General features: G+C 36.7%; 1 long non-coding RNA gene across 1 annotated transcript in view; it reads right to left on the reverse strand.

Annotated features, from left to right (window-relative positions):
• Positions 1 to 549: 549 nt before the first annotated feature.
• LOC141400895 (uncharacterized) overlaps positions 550 to 20014 on the reverse strand; it is a 154659-nt gene continuing 135194 nt past the window's right edge. The window contains exon 4 of the long non-coding RNA XR_012412219.1: positions 550 to 1588. This is a non-coding gene — a long non-coding RNA (uncharacterized lncRNA). The remainder of the gene's footprint in view (positions 1589 to 20014) is intronic.

Genomic DNA, 20014 nt, shown 5'->3' on the forward strand with positions numbered 1-20014 from the left:
AAAAAAATGCTCAAGAGCATTAAAAATATTGCAAAAAATATTATGAATGAATGTTAAAATGAAATAACATTTGCCTGCACGTGTTCTTTTTGGCCGAAACGGAATACCCAGTTCGTTAGGTTGGGCGAAAGAAATGTTTGTAATAATAACGAAAACAAGCTAAAACCATAAACGGAAACTTACCTGACGTTGATGAAAGTCCACACCGGAAACTGTTGATGCCTTTAATTCAACCACAGACATTTAAACAAACAAACTACGGTAGGGGTTGAGGTTTGGACCTGCTTGTCGTAAATGTACACAGAGAGACACAAGCACACTTAGAGTAGACTGGATACCAGTTGATGTGGTTGGTCTTGTGGAGCTGGGGGCTGATTTGCTGTGTGTGTGTTGGTAGCTCTATGTTATTGAAATGATGGGCAATAATGAATAAGACTGGGATTTTTAGTTTCTACCGTGGCCTGGCTGAGTCTTCAGTGGAAATGGGTTTAGTTTTGTTTTTTTTTGTTCCAGTCAATGAGGTTTTTGATTGTGGTTTCTTTTTCTCGGTTTTGGCGGTTGATTTGAAAGTTGGTTTAATTAAATTTTAATGTTTTTGTCAATACCTTTAAACATGCTATACAGTTTTTTAATTAGAACTATTTTTATTTCGTTTTGTGGTGGTTTGCAATTTTCGTTTCAGTATATTGGACGGATTTTTTGGGGGAAAAGTATTAACTTTTGTTTTTTTTTCTACTACTAAGGCAATGTAAATGTATGATCGCTGGATTGACAATGATTACAACAGTCAATAAATGTGTTTTGCCTTTTTGGATATCATGGATTTTCAATGTTCATATTGTCCTTTAGTTCTTTACACTTCTATGAATGTCTGTGCACTCTACCTATGTTTGTAGTATTGCTCTTAATTGAATTCGCTTTGTACGCTATTGCTTGAACTGTAGTCAAGGATGCCAAATGTTAGGGGATTCCTTGAAAATGTCTTTATTCTGTTATGCCGGGCTACGTACTGGTGATTTCGAATTCGTGCTGTTTTCCTATTTTCTGTTTTGTTCTTTTGTTACTGGAAAATTCAGTTTAAAGATTGTAGGATTGAAGCTGCCTGAATTAGTTCCAACTTTGGCATAATTCTGCTGTGATGTTTTCTATCGTGCTGTGAATGCTAATGGAGTTGCTCTGATTTATCTAATCTCTAGGTCATTGAACTGCATCAACTACTTAACAATTTTTGAATCAAGCAAAAAGCAAATTTGATAAAAGTTGTTCACCTATAAGTTTGGTGTTTTAATGGTGAGCTGGCATGGTCTTTTATTTGTCTTTAGTCGAAAATTAAACTTTCATCTAGCACTTGTTATCTTAGTTTTCAATTGTATTTAACAAAGTTTTATTAAAACCATTAATAGTTTGCTATTTATGAATATCTTCTTGTTTTAATTTTTGTTTTTTCCTCTATTCTCTGATTGCCACTTTTCATTGAATTTTAGTGTAGTTTATATTCGTTTATTAGTTTGGTTGATTGTGAAGTTTTCTTTGTGTTTTCACTTTAAATTCGTTTCTGTTAGGTACGTCGTTGTTGCATTATTGTTATCTGCAATGAAATAATAAAGAGAAAGAGTTTAATTAAATAAAAGTGAAACAATTTAATAACTAAAAATAAGTTTTTTCACATGAAGTTGTCAGTCCCAAAGCTTGTAAGGTAATACTAGGATGGGTAACACTACCCAGCAAAATACACTCGGGTTCATCTAATTATTAGGCAGAAATTGGAGTTATATTTACCATATTCCCCCTGCTTTGAACTGATTAAACTATCAAATGTGACTTGTTTGTAATTTTCTTGTGGTTTTGACTTTTGTTTCTAGCTATTTCATTAAGAATATTTAGGTCTAAACATCGATTTTCATCATCTTTCAAGACCCCAATACCCTTTTCAGCTCAATATTTGTTGGCAATGGACACTCTTGGTCTTTATTCTGAATTATATTTGCTTTTTTTTATAAAAGTTTACCGCAACTAACATCGATTTACATAAATTTTTAGCATGGTTTTATTCTGGTGAACCAAGTAAAAAGGCCAAAATATGCATACATTTTCATAAAGCGAGTAAAAAGTACCGTAATAACGCATACGTGAAACACGTTAGTTATTGAAAATTTCGGCTACTTACTATACATTTCATCTCCTACCGTTAGATATAACGGTATTTGTAAATTCAATCAAGTTGGTTCTAATCATATGAACCGGAGAGTATCTTATTACCAAACAACGGTTTACTTTATTACCTTTTTCGTAGCCATAACTACTTACAAATTAACCAAAATCGGTTTTATGTAATGGGCGTAGGGAATCTGTTAGGACTACTGCGATAGGAGTTATGTTGTTGTTGTAAGAGTGTTTAGTTTAAGTTCGAAGATGGCTTATATCGGTCCACTCCTTCCGGTATGTCCCCCACAAAAGTTCGAAAATGTTCGGAAAATGTGTGCACACCATATCTCTTGAAGGGAGTAATCGATTTGCTCCATACTTTGCATGTCGTGAAATTTCTACCAGATGAGATTCCAATATGGATTCAATCGATTTACTCCTTCGGGACCTGCTTTCGAATCGCTTTGATTTTGGTTGTAGCAACTTTTATTCAATGCCCCCCATACGACGGTACAAGTTTCATATGGGGCAAATCCATACTTCTTGAGAAAATAGCCTGAAAGGAGCAAAAAATCCCTATGACAGAGTGTGTAGTGAATATAGACTATATTTGTCACTCCTTCGGCTACCTCCCACACAATATTTTTGGATAAGTTCACTTTAAGACCTGCTCTCGCATCACTTTGATTTTTGTTGAAGCAACATGCATTCGCTGCCTCAATTACGACGGTAAAAGTGTTTTCAGGGGCAAGTCCATACTTCTTGAGAAAACAGCCCGAAAGGTGTAAAAACTCCTATGTAGTTGCTGGAGAGCTCTATAACTCTCGAACTTATCAACCTATTTGGTCCAAAATTGGCCTTCGTAATTTGTTGTCCAAATTTGGTTTCAGTTCGAAGATGGGCAACAACTTCCGGTAATACCCCCGAATATTTAAAAAATGTTACTAAAATGGTATGCGCGATATCTCTTGAATGGGGCAAGAGATATTGGGCCAATCTTTGGATCTCCTAATATTTGGTCCAAATTTAATTTAACTTCTAAAATGACCGATATCGATCTTCTCCTTATGGTAACTCTCCCACAAAAGTTCAACATTTGCGTCTAAGTGCAGTTTAGGGTCTGTTTGTTGTGGTCCTGTTTACAGCAGTATTATGTTTTCCGTGGACAAGTACATGCTTCCTGGTATACCGGTCCTAAAGTTAGACGATGACCCACTGAAGTGACAAGTACTTACTTACTTAGCTGGCCCATTACAGAACATTCGTTCTATAGGCCGAACTAAGAAGAGATCTCCATTCCTCTCTATTTGTTGCTTCGCACTCTGGAATACCGCGCCTTTTCATCTCATCATCCACTTGTTTGCGCCATCTATTCCTTGGCCTGCCAATTCTGCGTGCACCGCCAAGCGGTTCGTATTTATACGCCTTTTTAGCGGGTTCATCATCCCTCATTCTTATGATATGGCCTAGCCAACGCAATCGCTGCATCTCGATACGTTTAACAATATTGATGGCGTTGTATAGCAGATACAGCTCGTGGTTCATGCGACGTCGATATTCACCGTCAACGCAGATAGGTCCGTAGATCTTTCGAAGAATTTTTCTCTCAAACACACCAAGCACTGCCATGTCTGCTTGCGCAAGTACCCAGGCTTCGGAGCCATACATCAGCACGGGTAGTATCAGTGTTTTGTAGAACGTTATTTTTGTTTGACGAGATGTGGCTTTGTTTTTAAACTGCTTACTTAAACCAAAGTAGCATCTGTTGGCAATACAATTCTTCTTTTTATTTCACAACTGATGTCGTTTGTTGTGTTTACGGAGGTGCCGAGGTAGACGAAGTCTTTTACTACCTCAATATTATAGGAACCAACTTCAGCACGTGTAGTATCAGTGTTTTGTAGAACGTTATTTTTGTTTGACGAGATGTGGTTTTGTTTTTAAACTGCTTACTTAAACCAAAGTAGCATCTGTTGGCAATACAATTCTTCTTTTTATTTCACAACTGATGTCGTTTGTTGTGTTTACGGAGGTGCCGAGGTAGACGAAGTCTTTTACTACCTCAATATTATAGGAACCAACTTCCACAGTCGGTCCCAACTCAATGGACGCATTGCGCGTCGACACGATCAACTTGGTCATCTCACCGTTTACCGCCAGACCCACTTTAGCAGATTCTCCTTCGACCTTTATAAAGGTATCAGTTACTTCTTTTACTGATCGGCCCATGATGTCTATATCATCAGCATAAGCAAGTAACATGTGACTATTGGTGTAGATTGTGCCACTTCTTTTGACGTTTGCCTCTCGTATAACCTTTTCTAGCAGGATGTTGAAGAGGTCACACGAAACGCTGTCTCCTTGTCTGAAACCCCTTTTGGTACCAAACTCTTCGCAGAGGTTCTTTCCTATTTTAACTGAGGACCTCGTGTCAGTTAAAGTCATTTTACAAAGCCGGATGAGCTTTGCGGGGATACCAAATTCAGACATGGCTTGGAATACCTTTGAACGCAGCGGGCTGTCGAAGGCTGCTTTATAATCGACAAAAAGGTGGTAGGTGTCGATCTGCATCTCTTGGGTCTTCTCCAGGATTTGCCGCAGGGTAAATATCTGGTCAAAGGTGGACTTGCCAAGTCTAAAGCCGCATTGGTATGGTCCAATTATTTCGTTGACCATAGGCTTTAGTCGTTCGCACAATATCCCTGACACGATCTTGTAGGCAATAGGGAGAAGACTTATGCCCCTATAGTTAGAGCATACAGTCTTATCTCCCTTCTTGTGGACGGGGCACAGGATACTCAGGTTCCAATCGTCGGGTACTCGTTCTTCCTGCCAGATGGTGCTAACTAGCTGATGAATACACCTTATCAGCGCGTCGCCTCCGGTTTTAAACAGCTCGGCTAGTAAGCCATCGGCTCCTGCTGCTTTATTATTCTTCAGCCGATTTATTGCTGTCTTTACCTCATCTTGGCTGGGTGGTATACATTCAATACCATCTTCTGGGATTGGGACTGTGGTATCTTCGTCGTCTTCGCTGCTATTGGATACCAACAGATTTGAAAAATGTTCTTTCCATATCCTGAGTACACTATCTGTATCAGTTACCAGATTACCTTGCTGGTCTCTACAGGAGGATGTGCCTGTACCAAAGCCATCAGTTTGATGCTTGACTCTTTGGTAGAATTTTCGGACTTCATTCTGGCTCCTGTATATCTCGATTTTTTCACACTCCCGCTTTTCCATCTCTCTCTTTTTCCTGCGGAAAAGACGTTTCTCCTCTCTCCTTTTCTCCCTCTATCGCTCTCGTGCGCTACCCGTTGCTACGGATTGTAAAGTAGCCCTTTATGCCGCATTTTTCCTGATTCCTGATCATACCATGGATTCCTTGGTGGAGGTCTCTGGTATCCAAGTATGGATTTTGCGGCTGTTTGCATGGAGTGGGCAATGCTTTGCCATTGTGCTGATATGTTATCGGGATGAGGAGTACTTTGATTAAGCAATTGGGCTAGTTGAGTGGAATATGCTGTGGCTATCTGTTGTGATTGCAGCTTACCGATGTCTAACTTTCGTGTTGTGTCTGTTCGTACTTTGTTTGCTACGTTTATGCGGGTGCGTACCTTTGCTGCAACAAGGTAGTGGTCCGAATCAATGTTTGCGCCTCGGAACGATCGTACATCCAACACGCTCGATGAATGTCTTCCATCTATCACAACATGGTCAATTTGGTTTCTTGTTTTCTGATCTGGAGACAGCCAGGTGGCCTTATGAATATCGAGATGATTAAATCTGGTACTGCTAACTACCATGTTTTTTGCAGCTGCAAAGTCTATCAGCCTTATACCATTGTCAGATGTTTCACTGTGGAGACTGAATTTCCCGACTGTTGGGCCAAAGATATTCTCCTTTCCAATTTTGGCATTAAAATCGCCTAGAATGATTTTAATGTCATGGGCAGCGCAACTGTCATATGTTTCTTCTAAGCGCTCGTAAAATATATATTTGGTCTGTTCGTCCTTTTCTTCAGTGGGAGCATGAGCGCAAATAAAGCTGGTGTTGAAGAATTTAGCTTTTATTCGAAATGCAGCAAGTTTTTCATTCACTGGGGTGAAGCTGGATACCAGATGTTTTAGTCTCCGACTAACTACGAATCCACAACCAAACTCATGCTTTACGTCATGGCAGCTATAATACAGTGCGTCACCTTTAGGTGTTGTTGTGACGCCTTTCCCAATCCATCGTATTTCCTGTATGGCAGTAATATCGGTCTTGTACTTTTCAAGTACGTCTGCCAATGCGACGAACATTCCAGGTGCAGATTCGCAGATCATGGTCCTTAAAACGTTTGCGGGGTTCGTCAACTTTAGAGGGGTTTGTTTTTCTTTTCTTTCGTTTTTTCATAGTAGGCTTTTTTTCTAGGGGAGGGTTACTAACCCGATGCCCAAACCCAAGTTTTTAACGTTCTTATGGGTGAACGCGCGGCACATGTTAGCTCACTACCTTTAACGGGTGTTAAAGGCAGGTCCCCAGGTGACACCACGGGGAGGTCAGTGTCCACTTGGGATGAAAGAGGGACCAATATAAATCCTGGGCTTTGCCATGTTAAAACCGGTCAGGACCGTTGCTTGGTATCTTCCATCCCCTACGTCACCCAATATCTATCGAAAACATATGACTCCCAAAATAAGATCCACTTCCATAATAAGCTATATCGGTACATTCCTTTAAGTACCTCCTCGGCAACACTTTTGAACTTTAATCCTAACCAACATTTTTGTCAGCAAATTCAAATGTCCAAAAAGGGCCACAAAATTCTGAAAAGACTCTAAATACATTCGACCTGTCCGCAGATGAAAGTTTCAATTCACATAGGCTGAGGGTACATCTCTGTCGGCAAAGCCGACTGATGCTTTTTTATTTGTTTTTTTTTATACCCTTTACCATATTATGGAGAGTATAATTAAAATTGTCATTCCGTTTGTAACACATCGAAATATTCATCGAACACCCTAAAGTCGATGTAACCATGTCCGTCTGTCCGTCCGTCCGTCTGTTGAAATCAAGATACAGGTCGCAATTTTTAAGATGGAGCTTTGTAATTTGGTATAGAAGTTTCTATTACCTCTAGGATGTTTGGTATTGTAAATTGCCTATATCGTGTTACGTTTTGATATAGCCCCCATAGCAGGGACGTAGCCAGGATTTCATTTCGGGGGGGGCCCACCTGACCAAAATTTTGAAAGTTCATGTTTAGCAAAGATGCAAACCTTATTTTAGACTTACTCTACTAATGAAATAACACTATTTTTTAGTTCATATGGCGCAAGACTTCTTGGCCAATTTTATCTTGTTTTTAGAACTTTTTTACAATATGTCACAGTTAATATATGGTCAAAACAATGAATATATTTATAATGCCATATATTTTTGGGCGTATCATTTATCAAATAATTCAAAACTGCAGCGAATGTTATGAAATTCAGTGATATCACTTCGGTAAGGCCAAAAGAAAGCGAATACAATGGAAAACCTTAGAAATATCATAACATTTAATTTTCAAATATCTTAACATTATAATTTTCAAAAATATGCAAAAATCCGATGTCTACATATCGCAAAGAATTTCTGAAGGCTGAGAACTAATGCTGAGCAATAGTTAGTCTATCCATCAAGAAATTCTAGCACCTAATCGCGGTTATGTAAGACTAATTTTGGCGCCCAATCGTCGGACTTCACTTATAGAAATTCTGGATCTTCTCATAAATTTACCAGGAACAAGGGAATCTCTGGAATCCAGTCTTAACTTCGTTTAAAATTAAATTATGTCGCCCAATCCAAGGTCTATACATGTATACATTCCTTTAGCAAAAATCCATAAACACAATTTTTCCCACATTTTTTATACTCTATAATGGCTTTAGGGCAAAAGTGTGTTTGGAAGAAATCTGTTTCAGAAAACTTGGAGTCGACTTAGTTATGTCCGTTCGTCTGGGTAGTCGCCTGGGGAGCACGATAATTCTCAAACAGATCAACCGATTCGGTCCAAAATTTGGCCTTCGTGATATTTTGATCTATCTACTCTTTCGGCAAACTTCCGCAGAGTTTTTCAAAAATTTTCAGCTAAGTGCAGATTAAGCCCTCTCTGGATAAGCTGTGTAAGCTTAAGACCTCAATGTTCATGGCTCTACTCCCTTAATGCTAATAATTAGTTATAAGTAAAAATATAAAATAAATAAATTAATAAATAAAAAAAACTCTCTGGAAACGCATTGCTTTTTTGCAACAAGTGTTCCCGGGGCTCCTATTACTACCGTACAGGTTTTTCAGAGGCAAGTCTATACTTCCAGAGAAAATGTGTAGTGGCTAGTGCACACGACAACTTTCGAACCGGATACTGCGTTGGTCCAAACTTTGTTTATCGCAATATTTCAGCGAGCCTTATATATACAAAATTTGATGGTGCTTTTCGGTCTACTTCTTCTGGTATTTTCCCCCCAAAGTTCAAGAATTTTAGCTAAAGTGGTATGCGCGAGTTTTCTTGAACGAAGTAACAGATTTGGTCCAAACTTTGGATTTAGTAATATTTTTTCCAAACTTAGCTTTTGCTCGAAAATGGGCCATACTGGGGTACCTCCCTCACAAATATTCAAAATAGTTGTTTAAGTGCAGTTTAGAGCGGTATTAAGTTTATCGTGGGCAAGTCCATATTTCCTGACATAAGAGTCAAGAGGTGAAAATAATACTGTGACGAACTGAAATGACTGGTAGGCGCATTATCTTTTAAAAGGAATGACTCCCAAAATAAGATCTACTCCAAAAATGAACTATGTCGGTCCGGTCCATTTCTCCATACCTTCTCCGCAACACTTGTGATCAATGATACAAATCCATATTTTGTTTGCATGTTCATACGTCCGAAATTGGCTACAAATTTCTGAAAATCTCCCAATGCATAGTTTTTGGGTTTAAGGATTTTGGCTGTGTAGCCGCTATTCGATCTGTCTATAGATGAAAGTTTCAACTCACACAGACTTAGGGTATATTCCTGTCCGCAAAGTCGAGTGGTACTTGTGGAGATTTTGACGAAGAAGATCCTGTTTCCGATCAGTTTTTAGATTTCGTTTGTCGTCACAAGGTCCTTTACCGAAGCAGGAAAAATTAACATTTCTAGAAATGTGCATCCATTGAAAGTACTTCACAAAAATACAATTGCTGTGGGTTTCTATGCCGTTTTCTTCTGGTTTTATTCAAAGAGTAATCCACAGAAAAATCTCTGAAGATGAAATTCATTGTAATTTTGGACTCAAAAACCGCTAAACCGATTTTCCTTAAATTTTCAGAGTATATCACTACATGGCCTGAAGATAACAGAGGCTATAAAAATGTCTGAAATTCCGCGTTGATCCGGAGATATATCATAAGAATCGGAGGTACCTCCAAAAAATTTAGATTTTTTATGCAAGTATCTATAGAATGGTAACAGATAATGTCTCCCAATTTTGGATGTGTGTAGGAATTTGGTCTAAAAATAAATCGGTCTAAAATGGTCTAGAATTCAAATCGGTTCAGATTTGGATATAGCGCCTATATATATTTTCGGCCGATTTCATGTATTTTATGCACACACGCTATGTAGGTCCACTTTCAATGAAATTTGGAATGTGTGACGGAATTGGGTCTAGAAATAAAATTTTCAAATTATATTGAAATCAGTTCAGATTTGGATATAGCGCCTATATATATTTTCGGCCGATTTCATGTATTTTATGCACACACGCTATGTAGGTCCACTTTCAATGAAATTTGGAATGTGTGACGGAATTGGGTCTAGAAATAAATTTTTCAAATTATATTGAAATCGGTTCAGATTTGGATATATTTTCCTCCGATTTCATGTATTTGATGCACCAAACACGCTTTATATACCCGATTTTAATGAAAGTTGCAATGAGTGACGAAAAATTGGCCAACAAATAAATTTGTCAAAATATATTTTACCTTATTCAGGGTAGCGAACCGCACCGGGTTCAGCTAGTAAAATACAAACATTGACCTCATTGAGCTCAATAATCTTGATTTTATTAACATTCGAAAGGTCGAACAAAACATAAAAATTCGGCAGAAAAATCATTTTGTCCAATAGACATTTAGGACACTGCGGTGGAACAGAAATTATATCAAAAAAATAGTATTTTTATTGCAAATTTCAAACATAATAAAGAATTTGTAATTGTTATGAATTTCAAAATAGTTCATCATAACAACGTGTTAGAGAAAATATACAAATACTTAAAACCTCAAAGATTAAGTAACAGTTTTACATTTTTTTGTTGAATTGCTCTTATAAAAAATTTCAAAAACGAAATATCGCAAAAATGTTTTTCTGGATGTTCTTTATAAGCCAAAGTATTGGACCTACAAACAAACGTTCAATAAACACAAATATACGTATTGTTCTGAACTTAGTAACACCGTCAGCCTAAAATTCCGATTAAACAACACCTTAAAACTTAACAAGAACTATGCATAAAATTGCTCAAAAAGCCTAACTTGTTCATTATTATTATATTTTCAAATATGTTGGACAATAAGTGTACCAATGTAGTTAAATAATTCTCTGTAATGCTTCCAACTACATTACATATTTCTTGAATAATTTAAAACGGTTTAAAATTTTACTCAAAAATTAAAAAAAATGTGTAACATAAGCTAATATCCTATGGGAACTAAAATCATTTCGGGGGGGGCCCGGGCCCCCCGGGCCCCCCCCCTGGCTACGTCGGTGCCCCATAGAACGGTACCTCTCGATTTTTGGTTTTTTGAAGGGTTTGGCCTCATTATCACACCGACATGGCTGAAATTTGGTACATAGTCTTCGTTGATGTATAAAATATTCCCTAAGAATTTTGAAGGTATAGGTCCACGCCTTCATATAGCAACCATAAAATAGTACCTCTCAATTTTCGGTATTTTGAAGGTATAGCCTCAATATTCCACCGAAATGGCTGGTGTAAAAAAATTTCAACCGAAATTTGTAAGTATAGGTCCATGCCTTCATATAGTCCCCATAGAACGGAACCTCCAGATTTTCGATATTTTGAAGATTGTGGCTTCAATTAGTCTTCGTTGGGGGTATAAAACTTTCTCCCAGAAATTTGTCGCTACAGGTCCACGCTTTCATATAGCCCTCATAGAACGGTACGTCCCGATTTTCGGTATTTTGAAGGTTGTGGCAACAACAACCAACCGAAATGGCTGAAATTCGGTATTTAGTCAACGTTGGAGGTAAAATCCGTTCATAGAACGGTACCTCTTGATTTTCGTAATTCTGAAGGTCGTGACGTCAATATCCCACCGAAATGACTGACATTTGTTATTTAGTTTTCCATAGGGTTATAAAATATTCCAGAAGAATTTACCAGTATAGGTCCACGTCTTCCTATATCCCACATAGAAGCGTACCTCTTGATTTTCGGTATTTTGAAGGTTTTAGCCATATTATCTTACAGAAATATCGGAAATTTGATATTTATTCTTCTTTCCGCCAGAAATTTGTTGGTATAGATCGGCGTTGTGATGTAACCCGCATAGAACGTTACCTCCCGAATTTGCCGAAATTGCTGAAATTTTGTATTTAGTCTTCTTCATAAACGAAAAGAAACTAGTTGTTCCATTTTACTTCAATATATGGTGGGTTATTAACCCAACGCCCAACCCAAGTTTTTATCTTTTTGTTTGGTGAACGCGCGGCATATATTACACTGTGCAACATTTTTAAGGTGATCTTGTGCAAACAATTCGAACTGAAGATTTTTTGAAAGTACAAACCCAAACGCCAAGAAACTCTAGTTGGGTTTTGTTGTGTCAGATCCAGCTCGGATTTTATGGCCCCATCTAAACATGGTTAAATATTGAGTTTTTAAAGAAATTCGGGGCTATATCTCTGAAACCAATGTGAATCTTCTTCTGACCTCTGAAGCAAATTTGTAGATTAGGACAAGAAAACAATATTTGGAGAAATAATGAACTCGAAAAACTACATTTATTGCCTCAAATTTCAAAATATATGCAAAAATACCACAATTTTTATACATTTCGCACCGTATCTCCAAAACCGTTAATTTTTTCTGAATTATTTCTTTTGGAAAAATATTCCCTGGAATGTAATACACAACTCTTCAGAACATGTCATTGTTGTATTCAGTACATTTCTCAACGACGATTTAATAAAAATGTCAATAATGTAGTGAAATCCGAAATGCGAGAATAAACTATTGGTGTGAACTGTGTTTAAAATACTTGTTGTAAAAGATATGATGCAAAATACCGCTGAAACAACCTGAAGTAAGAATTTTAGAGTTTCAGAATGTTCTAAAGAATTGTTGAGAACTTTATTTGGAAGATTTTTGCAAAAGGTTACTTGGTTCAACTCCCAATAGTTTAGCCGATACTGACCAGAATTTCAGCAATTATGTAAAATTTTCTATATTTTATAGATTTTGATGCCCTAGATGGAGTTTTTCTTATGTGGTTTCTTCAAAAGATAAGTTCTACTAGTTTATGGCTACAATATTGCAAAAGACAGCAAGGCCAAATTCCTATTCGTTTCTGAGATAAAGGCCTGATAAATGCAAAAAAGTGTAGATTTAGCCCGGTTTAGATGAGGCCATAAAACCCGAACTGGATCTGACAGGACAAAACCCAACTAGGGTTTTTGTAGTCTAAATATGTACTTTCAAAAAATTAATACTAGAAGTTGTTTGCATTTTCAGTGTTGCATAGTGTTATCGATGTTTAAGAAACTGATAATGCAAAATGTAGCTTGTTTACATTACTTTGTAATGCATTTTTTCGTATATGAATCAACATTTTTGCTGGGTATTTATTTGTTATGTTTATTTTATTTCATAGATATTTTTGCATTTTGGGTCTTTATTCTCTACACATACAGGCAGGCATTTGTGTATGTACAAGAACAACAAATAATTATGCCAAATAAGAATTCTGTCTGCAACAGAAGATAAATATTGCTGCAACTGCTTGAGGCAGCTGTTTACTCAGATGGCTAAGCATTTTATTGCATCTACCAAATTTAGGCTATTTCACAAAAATGTTAGTGGGACTTGATAATATTTATTCAGAATACCATTGTGTCCTTAAATCGCAGTGAATGTGCTTTGCATTCTTTTATTTTATTTGTTCCTCTTAGGGAGAAGCAAAAGCAGGAATTTTCGAATTTGTTTCTAGGCCACTCCATTGCATTTCTTTGTTTGTGCAGTGGTCGAGTTTTTTAAGATTTTTTTTTCTAGACGTTTTCTGTTTAGCTTAGGGCGATAATAATTGAGTTTGAAAATTTAGATGGCATGAGACGTATTACCTAAAGGAAGCTTAATAATTCAATGAGGTGAAATTCTCTGTAAAAAAATCTCATGGCAGTTTTTTTGACATCAGCCATTGGGGTATTGGGGTGGCATAACAGTAGACTGGCATTAAAACGTTTTTTGTGCTTAAATTGATGTAATGGAAATGGAAAAAGAAAAAAAGTTTTTCAAATATTCCATTAATGCACACATCAACTTGTTGACTTTGATGATTATTCAATTTGCCTTGGCTCGAGGACACCACAAACCATGTGCTTTTGGCCATGTTAACATATTTAATTAATTTAAATTTACTTCACGGACGATGGTGGCTACATATAGGGTCAACAAGTCGTAAGCATAGCTTCAATGCACACACGTTTACTTGGTAGTTGTGTGAGTAGTGTTGCAGTCTCACAGTACTTTTACATATACATACATATAACTTGATTTACTCAATCCAGTGAGTTTCAACTGTTAAATATAATACGTATACGTCTAATAAATCCTACTAAAGGATGCCATTTCGGCACAAAGTTTTAATGTAAACTCGATGGGAGGTAGATAAATAAAAACTATATTTTCAAATATTGCTGAAATATTGTCAGTTGTGCTATCAGTCACGACATTTGGACTTGACGATAAATATTAGGTCCCATATAATTAAGCTGTAAATAGAAATATCAGGACTAAACTTGTTCCAATTTTCTGAATTTACAGAAACTAAGGCAAAATTTAATTTATCTTCTTCAATGTTTTACTGTTTTTTTTTATTTTTATCATTTTCCGTTTTCATGCCGTGGAGAAATTAATGGAAGAAGTGCTCTTATCATTTATTCCTTGGTTTAAGTGCCAATACACAAGTCGCTCTTCACGGTGCGCCTGAACCAACTTTAAATGGTAGGTGCTTACACCTTGGAAGTTTTTGCAGATTCTGAAACAACAATGTTCATAGATGAGAAAATAAAAAAAAATCGCCGGAGGGATTTTTAAATAAATCGTAGTCAAACTTCACATTTGTAGGGTTTTTATGATTTCAGGTTTTTGCTTGGAAACGGCAAGTTCTATCGAAATGGGACTAAAGAAAATGTTGTAGAGAATTTTCATAGCTAGTCCCACTTTAGTCCCATTTCGATAGGACTTGCCGTGTGCAAGCAACATCCTGATAACCTAAACAAAAACATAAAAAGGGAACTTTGAAGCGGATTTATTTAAAAATCCCTCTAGTGATTTCTTCTTGTTTTTGGATTTTTATCATCTACGAACATTGCTGTTTAAAAAATCGGCTAAAACTTTACAGGTGTAAGGCGTTTTCATTTAAAGTTAGTTAAGGCCCACCGTTTGTATGTTCAGTATAGACTCAAAAACGGCTGAACCGTAAAATATACAGGGAATATCCGTAGTGAAAATAGCCTATATATTTTGTTGAATTTCGGAGGGGGCGGGGTACCTGCTCTATGCCCTGCTTTTTTAAAAACGCCTTTTTAGCACGCCCACTTTTTAAGTATGTTATACGTATATCCAAAACGACTGAACCGACTTTCATGGAAACTTCAGAGAATGCACAGGGAGGGCCCATGGTGAAAATATGTTATATATTTTGTTGAGGGTGCGGGGTACCTTTCCTATGCCCTATTTTTAAAAACGCTATTTTAGCAAAACTGCTGAACGTATCAGTGAGAAAATTAATTTGCAAGGCAATGACGGTTGTGTATCCGACCCTAGGTACCCATTTGGGGCCTAAAGACCCGACCACGCCCACTTTTTTTAAATATGGCATATACTCAAAACTACTTAATCGGTTAATCGGGCGGGGTACCTTCCTTAGGCCCTATTTGTTAAAAACGCTATTTTTGCAAAATTTCCGAGCGAACGTGTAAGAAAATAAATTTGCGAGCAATGGTGGTTGAATCTGCGACCTTAGGTACTTATTTAGGGCCTTAAGACCCGACCACGTCACTTTTGTAAATATGTTATATCTCTGAAACTACCGAGTCGATTATCCTAAAAATGTTATACAATGTACCGGGATGATTCTGGTGAAAACAGGCTGCATATTTTGTTGAATTTCGGAGGGGGCGGGGAACCTCCCCTAAACCCTATTTGTTAAAAACGCTATTTTTGCAAAACAAAACAAACGTATCGGTTAGAAAATAAATTTTGCGAGCAACGGTGGTTCTAAAGTGGTTGTCTAAAGACGAGGTCACGACCATTTTTTTAAATATGTTATATCTCTGAAACTACTGAGCCGATTTTCCCCTGGTGAAAATATGCTACATATTTCGTTGAATTTCGGAGGGGGTTGGGTACCTCCCCTAGGTCCTATTTTTAAAAAAACTATTTTTGAAAAACTTACGCTAATTTTGTAAATCTTGCTAACGTGTCGGTGTAAAAATGAATTTGCAATGGTGTTTGTGTCTCCCACCCTAGGTCCTTATTTGGGACCTAAAGCCCCTAACATGCCTTTTTAAATATGTTATATCTCCAAAACTTCTGAACCGATTTTCATGTAATTTTCAGTTGATGTACATGGGAGTCCCCTGGTGAAAACAAACTATATATTTTGTTGAATTTCGGCGGAGCGGGTTTGAAAATTCATTCGATAGACAATGGTGGTTGTGTATCCGACCCGAGGCACTTTTTTGTGGCCTTAAGATCCAAAACTTCTAAACCGATTTACGTGCAATTTTCAGATGATGTACAGGGATGGACCTTGGTGGAAATAGGCTACATATTTTGTTAAATTTTCGGGGAGCGGGTTATCCTCTGTGTCCTATTATTTAACTGCGCTATATATGTAAAATTTATGGACCTGCCCCGACCCTGGGTACTTATTTTAGCCATAAGAGCCGACCACACCCACTTTCTTAAATATGTTACAAATCAATGAAAAAACCAGATGTTATGTATAACGAAGCTTTGGTCTTATTGGAAAGCAAGTGTTTAGATTAGAAGGCACCAGGTATATTAGATACAGTATAAGAAGGCGGAAGGACGACACAGTCGAACCTTAAGTTGCCACTGGACATTCATTGAAGGGCACACATGCAATATTAAATAGAAGTTATCGTCTGAAACGAATGTACGATGGCACATAAAAATTCGCTAGAAGCTTTAGATCGATTCTTGAAGGATTTAAGAAGCAAATCACGTTTAGATTTCAAATAAGCACTTTCAGTTATACTATTGCAGCAGATGAAATAAATGTATGCCTCAAGTCAGCAGTTTTTGGCGGTATGTTAAAATTGCATATCGACACGAACACATCTGAAGATTTTTTAGTTATAGTCACATGCAGATCCCGACTAATTAGCGACGAAAGAAAAATATAATTGACTTAAGAAAAGGTAACATAAAACTGTTTCAAGAACCAACAACGCGTACCGAGTCGGCTAGCTGTTTTATAAGAAGGTGATACAGTCAGTGCATTGTCCCAATTTTATCATCTATATCTCAAAAACAATAAAGCCTATGAAAATATAGGACTTGCTGTTTAAAACAAAATCGTGAAAATTTAAAAAATCCTAAAAATGTGAACTTTAACCGCGATTTATTTAAAAAGCCCTCCGGCGATTTTTTTGTTTTTTGATTTTTCTCACATATGAACATTGAAGTTTCAGAATCCGCAAAAACTTCCCACGAGTAAGCATCTTCCATTTACAGTTGGTTCAGGCGCACCATGTGACATATTTAATAGAACCACGTAAAGTGGAATAAGTCAAAAAACAGGTAAAAAGTGTAAAGCCGAATTTTTTATACCTTCCACCATGAAATATTCTGAGCTAATATGGAATACAGTCCAAATCGTTTATAACGTCGTCGTTTATGATGACATATCGACTATAACGACGAAATCAAAAAGTCCCAAATATCGCTTATAACAATATATCGGTTAAAGCGACCAATCCCTTCGGTCCCTTGACCGTCGATATAAGCGAGTTCGACTTAATTTGTGTTCTTTCTGTTACGAAAGTATCAATGCCTTCAATTTTAAGCGTTGAGTTTTTTGACAACTTTGAATTCCATAATTTTAGCTAATTCGGTCAATTAAAAACTTGAAAATACCAGATATCGGGAGGTACTGTTATTTGGGGCACACTTTGATTGCACACTCTTTGATTGAACGGTTTTTAACCACTGGGAACCATATTTGAATTTTTATCAAACGGTTACAGTTTTTTTCTGTGATGGATTAAAAGAAAAACGATAAATATCAAACAACTAGACTTTGAGTTTCGTTCAACTTTACATTCTTTAGTCATAATTTCCTGAGGACTTTCACCGTTAACATAAGACAGTTTGTGCCTATATCATTGGCCCCGTTCAATTAACCTTATACCATCGCAAATAAATAGCCAGGTTATGAATAATTTCCCCTTAACGACATTGAGCCTTTAATCGACCCGTCCCGACAATAACCTTTGCTTACATATTTTATGCCATTTAGAAAAAAACTAAAAAATTCTTTATCACAAACTTCTGCTGCTTACAGAAGACAATGAATTGATTGCATGGATATCAAGATCTAAATGACAAAACATAAATTCTGAATCAAATTTAGGTAATAAATTAAATACGTGTTTACTATACATTGTGACTTTTAACTCAATTTTGTTCTTAGCTTTTCTCATATGTTTCTATAACATTTGGTACACATTGACGTATACGTATGTAATACAGTGGCATCATATATCACGTATACATCATGAAATTACGAAATCATGAGTGAAATGAAACCAGAAGCAAATTACATACATCCATATGTACATATGTACAAAAGTATTGATGTCGCTTTCATGTGCGTTGGTATTTGTAATGTTCAAGTTTTATTCTTAGAATAATTGATAACCCACACCAGAGTTAAAGTTGGCTGTACTTTTTAAATGCAATATGAGAGTAGTGATGTTCATTGGAATGTATTTTACAAATTTAACTTAAATGCCGCACACTAAGCATTATACTCTTTGTATTTAGTTGTGTGCTGATACCAGATATATGTGTTGTACCTAAAGGTAGACCGATATAATACGGAAGTACAGACCGATATTGGCAGATCGACAAAGAATTTTATGCCGACCAAGAATACACATTAACGAGCACTGTCTGAAGACGGTTAAAAACAACTAACTTAGCCGCCATTTACCATGTAAGTTAGGTCGGACCCAATTTTGTTCACCCTCCACGAATGCACACATTTTAAGGTGGTGGAGTTGTTTTTGACAACTGGGAACCGGAAATAAATAATGTTAGGTAAATCATGTAGTTAAAAACTTGAAAATGCATGTAACCGGGCAGTACCGTTATACGTTATGCGGCACCTTATACAACAACATGGGCCTGTGTCCACAATTCTTGTTAGAAAAGTTTTTAACCACTGTGAACCATAAATGCCAAATGAAATATTGCCGTGTACCACGAAATATGACCATAGTTGGATCAAACGAATTGTTTTTAATCAAAGCTCAAAAATGTGGCTGAAAAAGTTAATTTGCGCGGAAGCTATAACCGCGTAAATGAATAAAAATAGGTAAAAACACGTTGAAGCAAACGATTTTTTAAGTTGTCGATTGGCGGTTAAACCGTATAAATTACGGACATCTGTCCAAAGTAAAAGTAGAAGAATACAAAATGTAGATTACACTTCTAATGTATCACTTTGCAAAATATCAGCTACATCCACCTTTTATGGATGCTGACATTTTGAAGCCGGATTTTAGGTGTGTTTTGTATTTTTTATTTAACTTGGAGACGCGATCGGGTATTGCACAAAAAAAAAAAACAATCGTAGGATTAAAGTACTTGCGATTACGCATAATTTGATATGTATAAGGACTATGTAGCCCACACAGCATCACAGTAATCTACTGCCAAAGGCCAAAGGTTAGTGCGATATTTTTTCGAAAATCCCTATTTTTTGGGTACAGTCTTTACAATATCCTTTTGATTGTGCTGGGGCCCCAAGATATTTTAGTTTTTTGACGGTGCGGATCATATAAATCATAGATCGTGAAAATCCATCGACGGATTCTATCGAAATAGGTTTAGATCGATGTATTTTATCATGGATGATTGTGAAATCGGATGCGCATAAAAAGTGTATGCACTTTGTGCAAATTATAAGCGTTATACAGTTTGTTGCACACTAAACAGCAGACGATGCTACATCTTAGCGGCCGAAGTAAATCCTGTGTACAAATGAAAAGAGTATATGAATAACACTGGTCAACACGACTTTTGTTTCAACCGAAGTTGTTGTTGTTTCTAAATGAAATCGGCGAGCTATTTTCAAATCTGGTCACGGTTTTTCTTCATCAGCTCTTGTTCTTGAGATATAGCTCAAAATCGGTTTTTACGAGTTTTACCCAGAATTTCGTTATTTTCGGATACAAACAAATATTTTTTTGCGGGGTTTTCGACACTAATATATTAAGAAGATGTTGTACGCTCGATACAAAACGTTTTTTGAAATGTATTTTGGCAAATCGGCGAATTAAACCGCGATTTTCTTTAAC

This window comes from Musca autumnalis, unplaced genomic scaffold (genome assembly GCF_047663935.1).
Source record: "Musca autumnalis isolate F117 unplaced genomic scaffold, ASM4766393v1 scaffold_4, whole genome shotgun sequence".
In the NCBI taxonomy this organism is placed as follows: domain Eukaryota; kingdom Metazoa; phylum Arthropoda; class Insecta; order Diptera; family Muscidae; genus Musca; species Musca autumnalis.